The sequence below is a fragment of the Taudactylus pleione genome, unplaced genomic scaffold (assembly GCF_031769625.1).
Source record: "Taudactylus pleione unplaced genomic scaffold, aTauple2 ptg000201l, whole genome shotgun sequence".
NCBI classification, from domain to species: Eukaryota; Metazoa; Chordata; class Amphibia; order Anura; family Myobatrachidae; genus Taudactylus; species Taudactylus pleione.
In genome coordinates this window covers 53,545,440-53,558,056 of record NW_028284603.1, presented here as the reverse complement: position 1 = coordinate 53,558,056, position 12,617 = coordinate 53,545,440, and the positions used below count along the sequence as shown (strand labels likewise).

Here is a 12,617-nt window from a genome sequence, read left to right as displayed (position 1 = left end):
ATCATAGTGACCTCTGAAGTATATCTATCAACATTGGGCAAATACAAACCGAGACAGAGGGTGTGGTCACGTCATAATGGGCATTGCTTTGCCCATGGCAGGCATTTGTATGAGAAAAAGGCAATATACAGTGTGGGTGCCTGCCTCAGCTGTGTGCGGCGGTGCTATACCTGCCAAGTCCTGATCGCAGGATTGTGGGTCTGTCCTTTAATATTGTGATTGTCCTGCTAAAAAAAACAGTACAGTTGGTAGGTACATCTAAAGTCGACTTGCCAGCTGTGATAGGTATACAGCACATTTTGAGGGGTTGGTCCCGGGGGGACTTAGGGTTAGGCACCCCCGGTTAGGGTTAGGTTGTGCGCCACTAGGGGGAGGTTAGGGTTTGGCACCCCCCCGGGAGGGTTAGGTTTAGGCTGCGGGAAAGGGGTGTAAGATTTACGCACCCTTGGGGGGAGATTAGGGTTAGGCACTGGGTGGGGAAGTTGGGTTAGGCACCCCTAAGGGAGGATTAGGGGGGGAGAGGGGAAGGTTAGGACATTTACCACCGGGCTTCGGGATCTCCTACTGTCGGGATTTGAACCGGCGACTGCTGAGCCGTCGGTATTTCAATCCCATTCCATATAAACATTGCTGCAGCAGTGGTCTTATCATTTTAAACTAAGAGCCGTATTCAGTTTGAGCAGACCCGCGATACTTTTCCGCCTCCCAGACTTTTCGCCTACATCGCGTGTTTTGTAGGCAGAAAAGTATCGCGCCCGTATTCAATTTGAAAGAACGCGAAAACAGGACCCGGCAAAACTTACACAAGCGGAAAGTACTGTCAGATTTGGGGATATCAGCCTGACACCCCCCAAAAGATGCTCTGACATGGGGGTTCCCTATAATTCCCCCCCGATTTGGCTTGCTGAAGGTATTTGGTGTTTTTAAACGGGCTCAATAGCTGCTAAATAGCGATTTTGTATAAGTGGTGCAGAATAGTATTCTGAAGGGCTTTTTTTTGTAGAAAATAACTTATCCCAGTAAATTTGGGGTACTTGAAAATGGGGGCCAGCATATATTAAGTTGCTAAAGTTAAGTTTTAAAAAAAAAAAGTGAAAAATCCACCTGCTGCAAGCCCTTGCAATAAAAAAACACCGGGGGCATACTTGGGGACCCCCCCAGAGTCAAGTTCGCTAATTTTTAACATTGTCCCCCAACATATTTTTTTTCGCCCCCCTATGGCGGAAAGTCTTTCAAATTGAATACGGTGATACTTTTCCGCCTGGCAAAATGACGTCATCTGCGAAACTTTTTCACCGATTCCGGCTTTTCGCCTCAAATTGAATACGGGCCTAAATGGCAAGTTTCCTCCTAAAATGACTTTAAACTATAGTTGCATAAATCCTTATAATACATAGATAACATATATATTTGCTTCATAACTAATCAACTTGCCTAATATGAAATACATACCAGATGAAAAACAGGATGCAAAGTAAATCCTCTTTGATTTAGACAATGATATATAAATCATCTCTGCTTTTTGTTTTTCTACCTTGCACTTGTCACCACGATACATGGTCAATAAACAAACAGCGTCGCTCTTCAGAGGTAATGGGCCTCAAGGTGATCAGATGGTTGAATTAGATTATGTCATCCAGCGCTGTTACTATTTACTGGTCACTAGGAAAACACAAGAGCCTGGGCAAGTGCTATGTTTACATATTGCTTACTGATTGATTGTACCTTTTCTACCTGTTGTGCCTGTTTTTTTTTTTTTTTTTTTAATTCAAATGTTTGCTACAATTTCTACCATTTACATGTAAATGATATTTATCTGCTTTTAGCTAATTTATGTAAAAGTCTCTAAATGTACTATAATCTTGCTTTCACCATTGTTCACAATTCTTTTTTTTGTTGTTGTTGTTTAACAAGAATTTAGTAAATTGTACCAGACATAATTACTGAATCTGTACAATCCCTATAACTGGTAGAAAGTTGTCATATAAACATAAAAACAGATACAGGGCACAGGGCCTATTCAGATTTCTGATTACATATTTGCGCAGCGTCTTTGGATGCAGCTGCCGTGCAAAAATATGTTAAAGCTTGGAGGTGGCGTCAGGTCCGATGCCTGCGTCCGAACACATAGTATTGGATCAATATCGCAACCCACCGGTTGCGATGTTTGCAGCATCAGCCATCTGTGTAAGCCTAAGCGTACTCAGAATGGCCAGCTCCTGCTTGTTTGCTAGCAAATTTGTGTCCCTGTTTTCTGGAAACACTGACAGCGCCGCCCCGTCCCCGCCCTCAAATGGCCACAGCATGCCAATCAAGCTGCGACTTGTGAGCAATGCGTTCATTGACCCAGGACCCTTTCCGCACATGCACATGTACAGTCCCCTCCGGTATCGGTATAGGAAGTGGGTGGGATGCGGGAGATCCAGATACTCTTCTGGGGGTGCGGGGGGTTACTCGAAAATTTTGTGAGCCTCCCGCAACAACCAGGAGAGTAGGTAAGTATGGTGCACTATACTGTATATGAGGATCAGGTAATGCAGGCAGTGTTGCTTTACCTGTATATAATATACAGGTGTGTTTTTTTACCTTCTCTAACAGTCATGCAAAGCCCTTACAACATGAGTTATACGACACATGAGGTCTCACTGCTTACCAAATATAAGTTATATTTTATAAGAGTAGGATATTGGAGTGATATCAGTACTCACTTAATATAAATGCATTTTAAATAATTTTTCAAATACATTTTTAAATAAATGTAAAATAATTTTTAAATAAATGTAAAATAATTTTTAAATAAATTTATATCACTTGTGTATATTATATAATATATCTGCCATGCCTAGCAATTAGCTCATCACCATTGTCGACACTTAGGGGGGAATTTAATTAGGTGCGATAAGCTGCTTTTCAGCAAAAAAAAACAGCTTATCTTGAGAATTTGTACTTATCGCGCAACCCTATTAGCTGTGACTTTTCGCGAGTGTGAATTCCCCATACCATTTGCTGCAAAAAGTTTTCACCACCTCCTGAGTTGGTGAAAAGATGTGTGAACCCCTTATTTTTGGATAAAAATGTTGGGACTTGGTTCAGAATCACGGGGACACCCTCCTTAATGACTAATTAGCCAAAAAGTATGTTTAATTAGCTTAATTTGGCCAATAATTACGTCATTTTAGGGGTGTAACAGTACAAAATGCAGGAAAATAGGTTAAATGATGTGGGACAGGTATATGGGGGTGGTATCTGAGTGGGAGCTGGGTACGGTATCCCGGCGTTCAGAATCCCAACGCCAGCTTCCCAACAGGGTTAGGATACCGACACCTGCAGGTAAGTATCCTACAGGCTCATACACACTGGCCGATATTGTGAACGATTGAACAATATAGTTATCATTCAATCATTCACAATATCGTCCAGTGTGTTGGAACAATATCGTTAACGATGCACGCTCCTGCGGATCGTTAACGATATCTTTCATCGCTTGAACATGCAGGCCAACCTGACGATATGTTCAGGGATGCTGCCAGTGATGTCACTGAACGATGTCGTTAACGATATCGTTCAGTGTATTGGCTCAATGTTGTTAACAATATTGAGCCAATACACTGTACGATATCATTCACCCGGCAAACACTTATCGATATCGCTCACGGAGCGAATTGTTAAGTGTGCATGCACCTTTACCTTACCCATACACCTAAACCTAACCCTCCCTCCCCATAGCCTAAACCTAACTTTTCCTCCCCGGAGCCTAACCTCCCCCCGCAGCCTAGTGCCTAACCCTCTCCCTAACCCCAATAATTACCGTTGGGATGCCACCACCTGAATTCTGACTGGTGTCTGGATTCTGGCTCTGGCATTCTGAACGCCAGCATCCTGATAGCCGGGATATAAACGACATCCCCTGAGTGGGACAGGTGTGTTTTAAGATTGCAGGTGGGTGTTAGAGGCATATTTTGAAGGTTTTTAAAAAGTGCCTTTAAATTAGACAAATATATACTTATAGGCATTTTTATGCACCCCCAATTTAAGTACAGGTTGAGTCTCCCATATCCGTAAGTCTAAAAAACGAAATATTCCAAAAAACGGAATATATTGGAGGAGCTGTGACGTCATGACGTGACCTGACATCATGACGTCACTAGTATCAATGACTAGTGGCGTGGGTGTGGTCCACCCCCCTCAGCACCCACCGGACCCTACAGCGCCACCTGCTGGAACCCTCGCGACACCTGCAGCACTCACCGGACCCTTCCACGTCACCCGCCGGACCACTTGTAACACCCTTCGCACACCCCCCCCGCATCACCTGCCGGACCCCTCACAACACCCGTAGCACCAATCGGACCCCCCTACAGCACCCGCCGGACCCACCGCGACACCCGCAGCACCCGCCAGACCCCCCCGCCAGACCCACCCGTGACACCCTCCGGACTTCCCCCAGGTATTCCGAAAACTGAAATAATCCAAAATCCAAAATGCTCCTGGTCCCGAGCATGTTGGATATGGGAGACTCAACCTGAAGAACATTTATTTTGCCAAAAAACACTTGCTATCTATCATTATTTGACTGTATGAGAAATATGCATAAAACAGCCATTTGACACATTTAAGAACTCCAAGGCACACTAATATACTTCTATGTTGTCATCCTGTGTCACTTTGCCTTTTTTTGGGGTACAGGCAGATTTTCCCATTTTTGCCTATACTTATTGCCGGTAAAAGCAGAAAGAATTTTCGTGCAAATAGAGCTTTGAGACTTTTGGGATTGAATTGCACAAAAAAACGGGTGCGCGCAAAGAAAACTTTGCGTATGAAGCATTATCGCGTCTAATGGAATTCCCTCCTCTCTGTTCAGGCTGTCTGACATTTAAGGGGTTTATTTACTAAGCAGTGTTAGGAGACAGAGTGAAAAGTGATAAGAAAGTGAAAAGGTGCCAGCCAATCAGCTCCCAACTGACAGATGGGAGCTGATTGGCTGGTACCTTATCACTTTCTTATCACTTTTCACTCTGTCTCCTAACACTGCTTAGTAAATAGACCCCTAAGTGTGAGCTTCAGTTAGCTAACTGGCTGTTAAGTTTGTGCCAAAAGAAGGAGGTGGGTGGTGGAGGCTCCCATTGCAACAACAGTAGGGCTCACAGTGACCATAAAGTACCCTAAATTGTCCCTGACTTTGTTTTTAATACTTTGTCTTTTAGTATCATCTTTGTTTTTCCTTATTATTATTTTTTTCTTTACAAACACTTGTACCTGAAAATAGTGTTTGGCATCCAAAGTGAAGTTGGCAAAACACTTTATATACATACAGTAGTATTGCAAACACACATGTGCTAAATTAATTAGCATAGCGCTCTGACAGGGCGCTCGCTCTGAATCAGGGCCGTCCTTCTTCATTTTTTGAGCAGCCTCCTGGCCACTCGTATAGCTGTGGGTGACCACCCACAGCTATAGCGAGCGGCCAGGAAGATGGTCGCGATGGTCTTGACCTTCGGGCTTGCGACGAGACCCTTGTGGTAGGGTCTCGTTGCCGCAAGCCCTGGAGTGCTTTCAGCTCTATCAGAGCCGAAGGCACTCCCCCTGACATCACTTGTGATGTCAGTGGGACCGGCCCCAGACGGTAGGTGTTCCCATGGGAACGCCTCCGCCTGGGCAGGCACGCCCATCAAAGGGGGCGTGCTGTCACTCACCATCGACAGCAAGCCCCCTTTGGTGCGAGACCCGGAGCGACGGTTTGCCCGTCGCTATCTGGGTCTCGCACATGCGCACGACGGAGCCGCCTCCGTCATGCGCATGCGCACTGGGCCAACATTGACCCACTTGCGAGCGCTCAGCGCTCACGAGTGGGTCTGAACTAGGCCCCGAGTACATCAAGAAAGTAATTGAGCTTCTGTGTTTGAAAAAAGGGTAAATACTTATCAGCAAATTGTCCAGCTAATTTTAGAGTTCAATTCAGTTAGGCGCGACTATGTCTGTATGACGCACCTACGGTAGCGCCAGACTTGTGGATTTTTGTTTACAGTCCTGTAGGGCTGCATAAAAAAATCCACGAGTCCAGGGCAAGATTGGGCCGCGAGGGGGGCGAGTTCAGCTGCTGTTGCCAGCATTTATACGCTATTTCTCAGCAACTCTCCCCACTCGCTCCTAATTTCATTTATCCCATAGTGTTAGTTCGAAAAGTGCAACCCATATCTAGCACATATAATGCCTAGCACATGCAGTTCAAATGGGCAGGTTTATATGCTAACATGGCCAGCATAACAGCCCTATGTTTATTATATGTAGTCCTGTTAAAGTGTAATACTCTATGGCAGCTGCACAAATACGGTAGGAATTATTGTTGATGCGAAGAGACTTCAAAGTCACTGTATCCTGCTCCAGCACCCACTTTTAGGGGTTGGGTATGGGATGCTGGCAGTCGGGAGTCCGGCTGTCAGAATTCCGACACCGGCATCCCAACAGGGCTAGCATACCGACATTTGTTGTTCGGTATGCTAACCCTCCCCCTCAACCTACCCTAACTCTCCCTCTTTGGTGCCTAACTCTAACCTCTCCCCTAGTGCTTGAACTTAATCTCCCCCTCCCCGCACCCTAAACCTAATCCTCCCTCTTAGTGCCTAACCCTCCCCCTAATGCCTAAACCTTAACCTTCCCCCCACTCCGCTACTTACCTTCAGCATCCCGGAGGCCGGTATGCTGGCGTCGATATTGTGAAAGACGTCGGTAATATCAGCGCCGACATCGCGGTCACTGGAATACTGACTGTATCCCGTTCCTAGGCAAATGTTTCCCATAGCCTTTCATATATCTCAAAAAAATATATGTGTCAGGTTGCGGCCTAGGATCAGCCATTACTCGCCTCAGCGCCGGCTTCACCTGACCTCTTGAGCTGCCAGATGCCAGGTGTGGCGGCGAGTGACGTGCTGAAGATTATACCTGGGGTCTGATAGCACATCCATGTGCTCACTCCGTGATTTGGTTCCCATCATGGACACAGCCATGGCAGTCTACATCACCTGATTAGCCCTTTACCCAACGGTAGCATTAGTTGCTGTCAGCTGACACTATCCTCCAAAGGACTGCTACCTTAGGATATTTAGACGGACTTCAGACAACAGGAAGTTGTCTGTACAACGTCGTTACTTCCAGTGTATACTAGCTGTTGCAGCTTTCCAGGCTCCAAACTTCTTTCTTCCAGCGATACTCTCCTAGTGTTTACCCACAGTGTAGGTGTGTACTCAGTACATTACCCGAGTACTATCTCTGAAGTGTCATCCTCCTGTGCCAGTTCTGCGTCTGGAACCACATTGTATGTACTCAGTACATCATCCAAGTACAATCTCCTAGTGTCATCCTCCTGTGCCAGTTCTATGTCTGGGACCACAGTGTATGTACTCAGTACGTCATCTGAGTACAATATCCTAGTGTCATCCTCCTGTGCCAGTTCTGCGTCTGAAGTCACAGTGTGTGCACTTAGTACGTCATCTAAGTACAATCTCCTAGTACCATTCTCCTGTGCCAGTTCTGCGTCTGAAGCTACAGTGCGTGTACCTAGTACATCATCCAAGTACAATCTCCTAGTGCCAGCCCTGCCTCTGGATCAACATGGTGTGTATCCAATACATTACCCAAGTGCAAAACTTCCAGTATCATTCTCCTGTGTTTTCCATGTGATAGTGATCTTCCATTTCCCACTTGTGCCGGATACCTGACCACAGGGCCGTGACCTGCTTGCTGGGTGGAGCTTAAACCCAAATCCCGCTTGGAGGGGTCACTGATGAACACCTTCCACTAAGTTAGACTCCGTGCCTTTGGTCAGGTCTAGCCAACATCTGGTACTTGTGGATGAGGAAGGCATATATCCAGGCCCCTCACCTCTGAATCTTTTCTCAACCTGGGTCCACGTCTTCCAATACTTCTACAGAGGACCACCATAGCCCGAACATTACATTATGGACAAACAGAAGTGCAACCCTGTCCACCACAACATAACTGATACCAATAATGACAGGAAAGCACAATTTAAATAATAATTTTTTTGTTTGTTTTTAACAAACTTTTGGCCTAGGGGTGCCGTGAAAAAAATGTTGATACTCTACGGTGCCGTGATTCGTGAAAGTTTGGAAACCACTGCCTTAATAGATTAATTTGCTTATTACTGTTATTAATATTCTCTTGTTTTTATCCTTTGGTTTTTGACCCCTTGCAAAATTTGTAATCCGACATTGTGACCTTGGGTCTTCTGTCTGTCTGCTCTGATTTATTTGTTTATCTCTGTCTGTCTGCCTGTCCTAGCTCCTCTGCTTTTCATTATGTACTTAATACCCTGTTACCCTGAATATTGTTTTGTCTTTATGGCAAGATGCAACTTCCTACCAGCCTGGCTAGCTGACTAGCTGACACTCTTTTTTATTGTATCCAAACAATGTCTTACTGTATGCAAGCATTGTTCTACTCAGAATAGCTGAGTCACGTTTAATCTTCATGTTATAAAAAAGTCTTTAAATAACTGAGGAAAATATTTCCCTGTCCCCACTCCTGCAGACCCTGCCTCCTGTACAGTATATACTTTATCTTGTATTATATCTACACTAACACGCTTTAACTAGATACAAATACAGTATATGTCTGTGAATCAGTTACATGCATTTTCACTCTTGCTAATTGGCCACTTTAGATTATTGTATGTGTCACAGTAAAGACTTAATGACAGAAATAAACAAGTAATCTCTTGCAAACAATCCTCAGTAATAACATAGTAAAAGCCAAGATTAATAAGAAAATAAAGATAAAATAGGTAGATGGTTAAAACTGCCGTCTAGACCATATCCTGTAGGATTGCCTAGAAAATACAGCCCCAGGTCACCTTCTATCTCAGCTAAGAAATTATCTTTGTATTTTTAGACAATCTGGAAAGTTTAGTTTCCCTTCAGCAGCACATAAAGGTAATATTGTTTTGACAGCAAAACCCACAATAATAATCACTGCCTTTTTTTTTTTTAAATCATGCACTGCTGTAGTAAAGCTGTCACGTACACACAGCTATTTAGTCCAAAATGACCAACCGTCCCAATCAATCTGCTTGGGGTAAATTGATTGATGAACTGGACTCATACATTTTCTGGCTGCCAATATCCATGAGTCTTCAGTGTGTTGTGTTCATCCATGTGCAGTAATTCAGCCACTCAGTCTTAGTGACCTTGACTAAATGTGTACAATTTTGGTTATGAAGTGGGTGTCAACATTGAACATAGATATGGTCTGCGAGATGGTCTGAACAACTGGATCTGCTTGGTAGGTTAACATAGGAGATTAATGGTATACAGTTGGACATTGCTCGACTGCTGTAATGCAAGTTCCTGTGCTCGCCGCTGCTGTAAGAAAAAGTCCTTTTAGTCCCCAATAAGGAAGGCAGTGTCCCTGATGGAAAAAGGCACCCACTGACGTGATTCGTCTGCTAAGAATTGATTACCTTTAACGGTATGTTGTTGGTTCTATGTGAAATATTAGATTTTTTATGTGAAGTGTTATTGAATAATTCAATATTGTATTCCGTATTAAATTAGCTCAACATAGTAAATAAAGGTTTTATTATATGAATTGTTATGAACTAATTTTCAGTGAAGCCATGTATGAATGATAATACGTCATAGTAAACTAAAAATTATTAATTATTATTAGTAGCATTCTTCCAACAGCGCTGTCAGTTTTTTGTCATTTTGTTTTTTAATAATGAAAGTTTAGCAATACCTTATAACTACAGCAGTCTGACTAAAAAAGTATCCGCGCCTGTTGTTTTCTCTTTTCTTGTAGGCAATGTAGACACGATTTGTAGTTGCTCGCAGTCAGGCATTGATGAGCAGTGAAATCATGGTCTCTGGGCCTGATTCAGACCCGCGAGCGCTCAGCGCTCGCAAGCGGGTCGATGTTGGGCCAGTGCGCATGCGCACGACTGACCCGGCTCCGTCGTGCGCATGCGCGAGACCCAGATAGCGACGGGCAAGCTGTCGCTATGTGTCTCGCTACAAAGGGGACGTGCTGTCGATGGTGAGTGACAGCACGCCCCCTTGGTGGGCGTGCTGGGGGCGTGGCTGGCCAGACGGAGGCGTTCCCATGGGAACGCCTACCGTCTGGGGCCGGCCCCACTGACATCACAAGTGATGTCAGTGGGAGTGCTTTTGGCTCTGATAGAGCCAAAAGCACTCCAGGGCTTGCGGCAGACGAAACCCTACCACAAGGGTATTGTCGCAAGCCCGATGTTCGCTATTGTCTTGACCATCGCGACCATCTTTTTGGCCGCTCGCTATAGCTGTGGGTGGTCACGCACAGCTATGCGAGCGGCCAGGAGGCCGCTCTAAAATCAGGAAGGATGGCCCTGATTCAGAGCGAGCGCTCTGTGAGAGCGTCCGGCTCTGAATCAGGGCCTCTGTCTGCAAATCAACTGTGATAAAAAAATAAAAAATTGATAAAACATATTCTTAAATAATTTTTATTTTTTCTTAAAATACAACCATCTGTTTCACTGGCTTTAAATCTTCACATTCACTATCCATTTCAATATTCATTAATTATCTTTAGTTGTTGAGTTCAGTCATGACTTTATTCATTTCTAAAGAATTCTGCAAGGATTTGAGCTGTTGATCTTTTATTTGTAACATAATAAAAGACAGCCCAGGTAGACAGAATACCGACAGGCATTATTTCATGTTAAATATTAGAAATTCACCTACAAAACCACTATCACATGGAATATATTTATGATTCCTGATTAAAGGGTCTTATTATCACGTAATGCCTGTGTTTTGTAATCTTTGGTTAAAGTTTTGTTTTAGTAAATTGAAGTTGTCTAATATTGAATGATAAGAGCTGTAGTTCCATATATGTTAACAGGTAGATGTGATGTTGCTCTGTACAGTATGTGCATTATATTCCTAAGTTTCCACAGGCCTTTTTCACAAATTTAGCCCTCTGTCTTGGTTACAGTAACATCATGTAGAACCGTGGGGGAGGGGATTCCACACAGTACTGAAATATACAAGCCGATTAGTCAAAAGCCAACTATTGGTGATAATATGAAAGGTGTAGAATCCCATTATACAGTTCAGCTTTCGTAGGTGATGCGCCCATGGAGTAATGTATTTAATACGGGTTCTCCCCTGCAAGAAAGCAGGGTTGAAAGGAGAAAACTAATTATAAGGGCAAATTCTTGAAGTTTTAAAACTTAACTCTTTATAATATTAAAGTAACATCAGGTAGTAAGTAACAAGCTCAAAATGTTGTCATTATCATTTTTCTGTCTTGTACTAACATTTTGTTGGAAAGGTTAGTGACTATTAATACTGGCAAATCATTATTGCAGATCCTTGTGAAGGGCTGCATTGTATGTACAGATGAATTTTGCTGAATCCTACGGTAAAAGCCACTTCACACTAGACGCTACCGTGAGCGTTTTGCCCGATTCCGACACATCGGAATGACAAATCGTTCATATTGGCCAGTGTGTACACTTGATCACGATACACGCTCCCGCTGGTCGTTGGTCGTATTTCAAATCTTTCTTGCATGCAGGAAGATCTGTCAATCTTGTTAACTATTCACGGCATATCGTGCAACGTGTACCCACTACCAAACGACTAACGATATGTCGTTCTGACCCGAACGATGCGGACGTCACTTGATAAGCATTTCCCCAGATGCTTGCACAGACCAGTGAGATCCATGCATGCATCTGTGTTAAAAAAAAAAAAAAAAATGATGTGGGGTCCCCACCTAAAAGTACAACCAGCCCTGGACTTTTCATGAGCCCGTCCTGGTTGTGAAAATACAGGGGACAAAAGACATAGGGGTCCCCTAGTATTTAGCACAACCAGCAGTGGGCTCAGTGAGCCGGTCCTGGTTTTGGAAATATGGGGGACAAAATGAGTAGGGGTCCCGGGGGGTGTAATGCCACAGCCTTTCACCGGGTCCCCCAGTCAAAGCATTACGGCTGACTACTAGTCAGCCCATGCCGGGGATCCCTGTGACTCTCCAGGGCACCCCAGGCCTGGGCTCACAGCCCGGGGCTATCCCCGGGACCCCTGGGTGGTGGGTACCGGGTTGATTGTGTAAAGTGTTGTGTAAAAATAGATGTAATAACATTGTCTTTTACAGTTGAATTACAGGTCGCAGCAAGCCTCCCCCGCATGCTGGTACTTTGAAAACCATAAGTATCAGCATACGGGGCAGTAAGGACCCGCTGATACCTGAAGTTCAGCTGCAAAAGAAATGTTAAAACAAACTCTTAAGACACACACACCGTTACAGTACATTTTTATTGAAACATACATGCACACTCACATTCACACATACTCACCTAGAATCCCTGTAGCCAATCACGTCCCCTTGTCAAGTAGAATCCACGGCACCTGTAGAAAAAAATCCAATACTCACCTATACCTAGCGTAGATCACGTCTTCGTTCCAAGTAGGCATCCACCGTCTTCTTATAAACAAAAAAAACGCAAAGTCCCAAGCCACGAACATAAGCACCGTCCTCTTAGGATGGTACTTCCCGAATGAAAGCTCAGCCGTTCCATTTCTCATTAGAAAACCCTGTGCTGAGCTTCATTGGCTGAG

At 44.2% G+C, this 12,617-nt stretch overlaps 1 protein-coding gene across 2 annotated transcripts in view; it reads left to right on the top strand.

The window, feature by feature from the left end:
• The window catches only part of ACOXL (acyl-CoA oxidase like), a 549,975-nt gene that overhangs the window by 228,953 nt on the left and 308,405 nt on the right, over nucleotides 1-12,617 (top strand). The gene's annotated exons all lie outside the window — the stretch shown is intronic.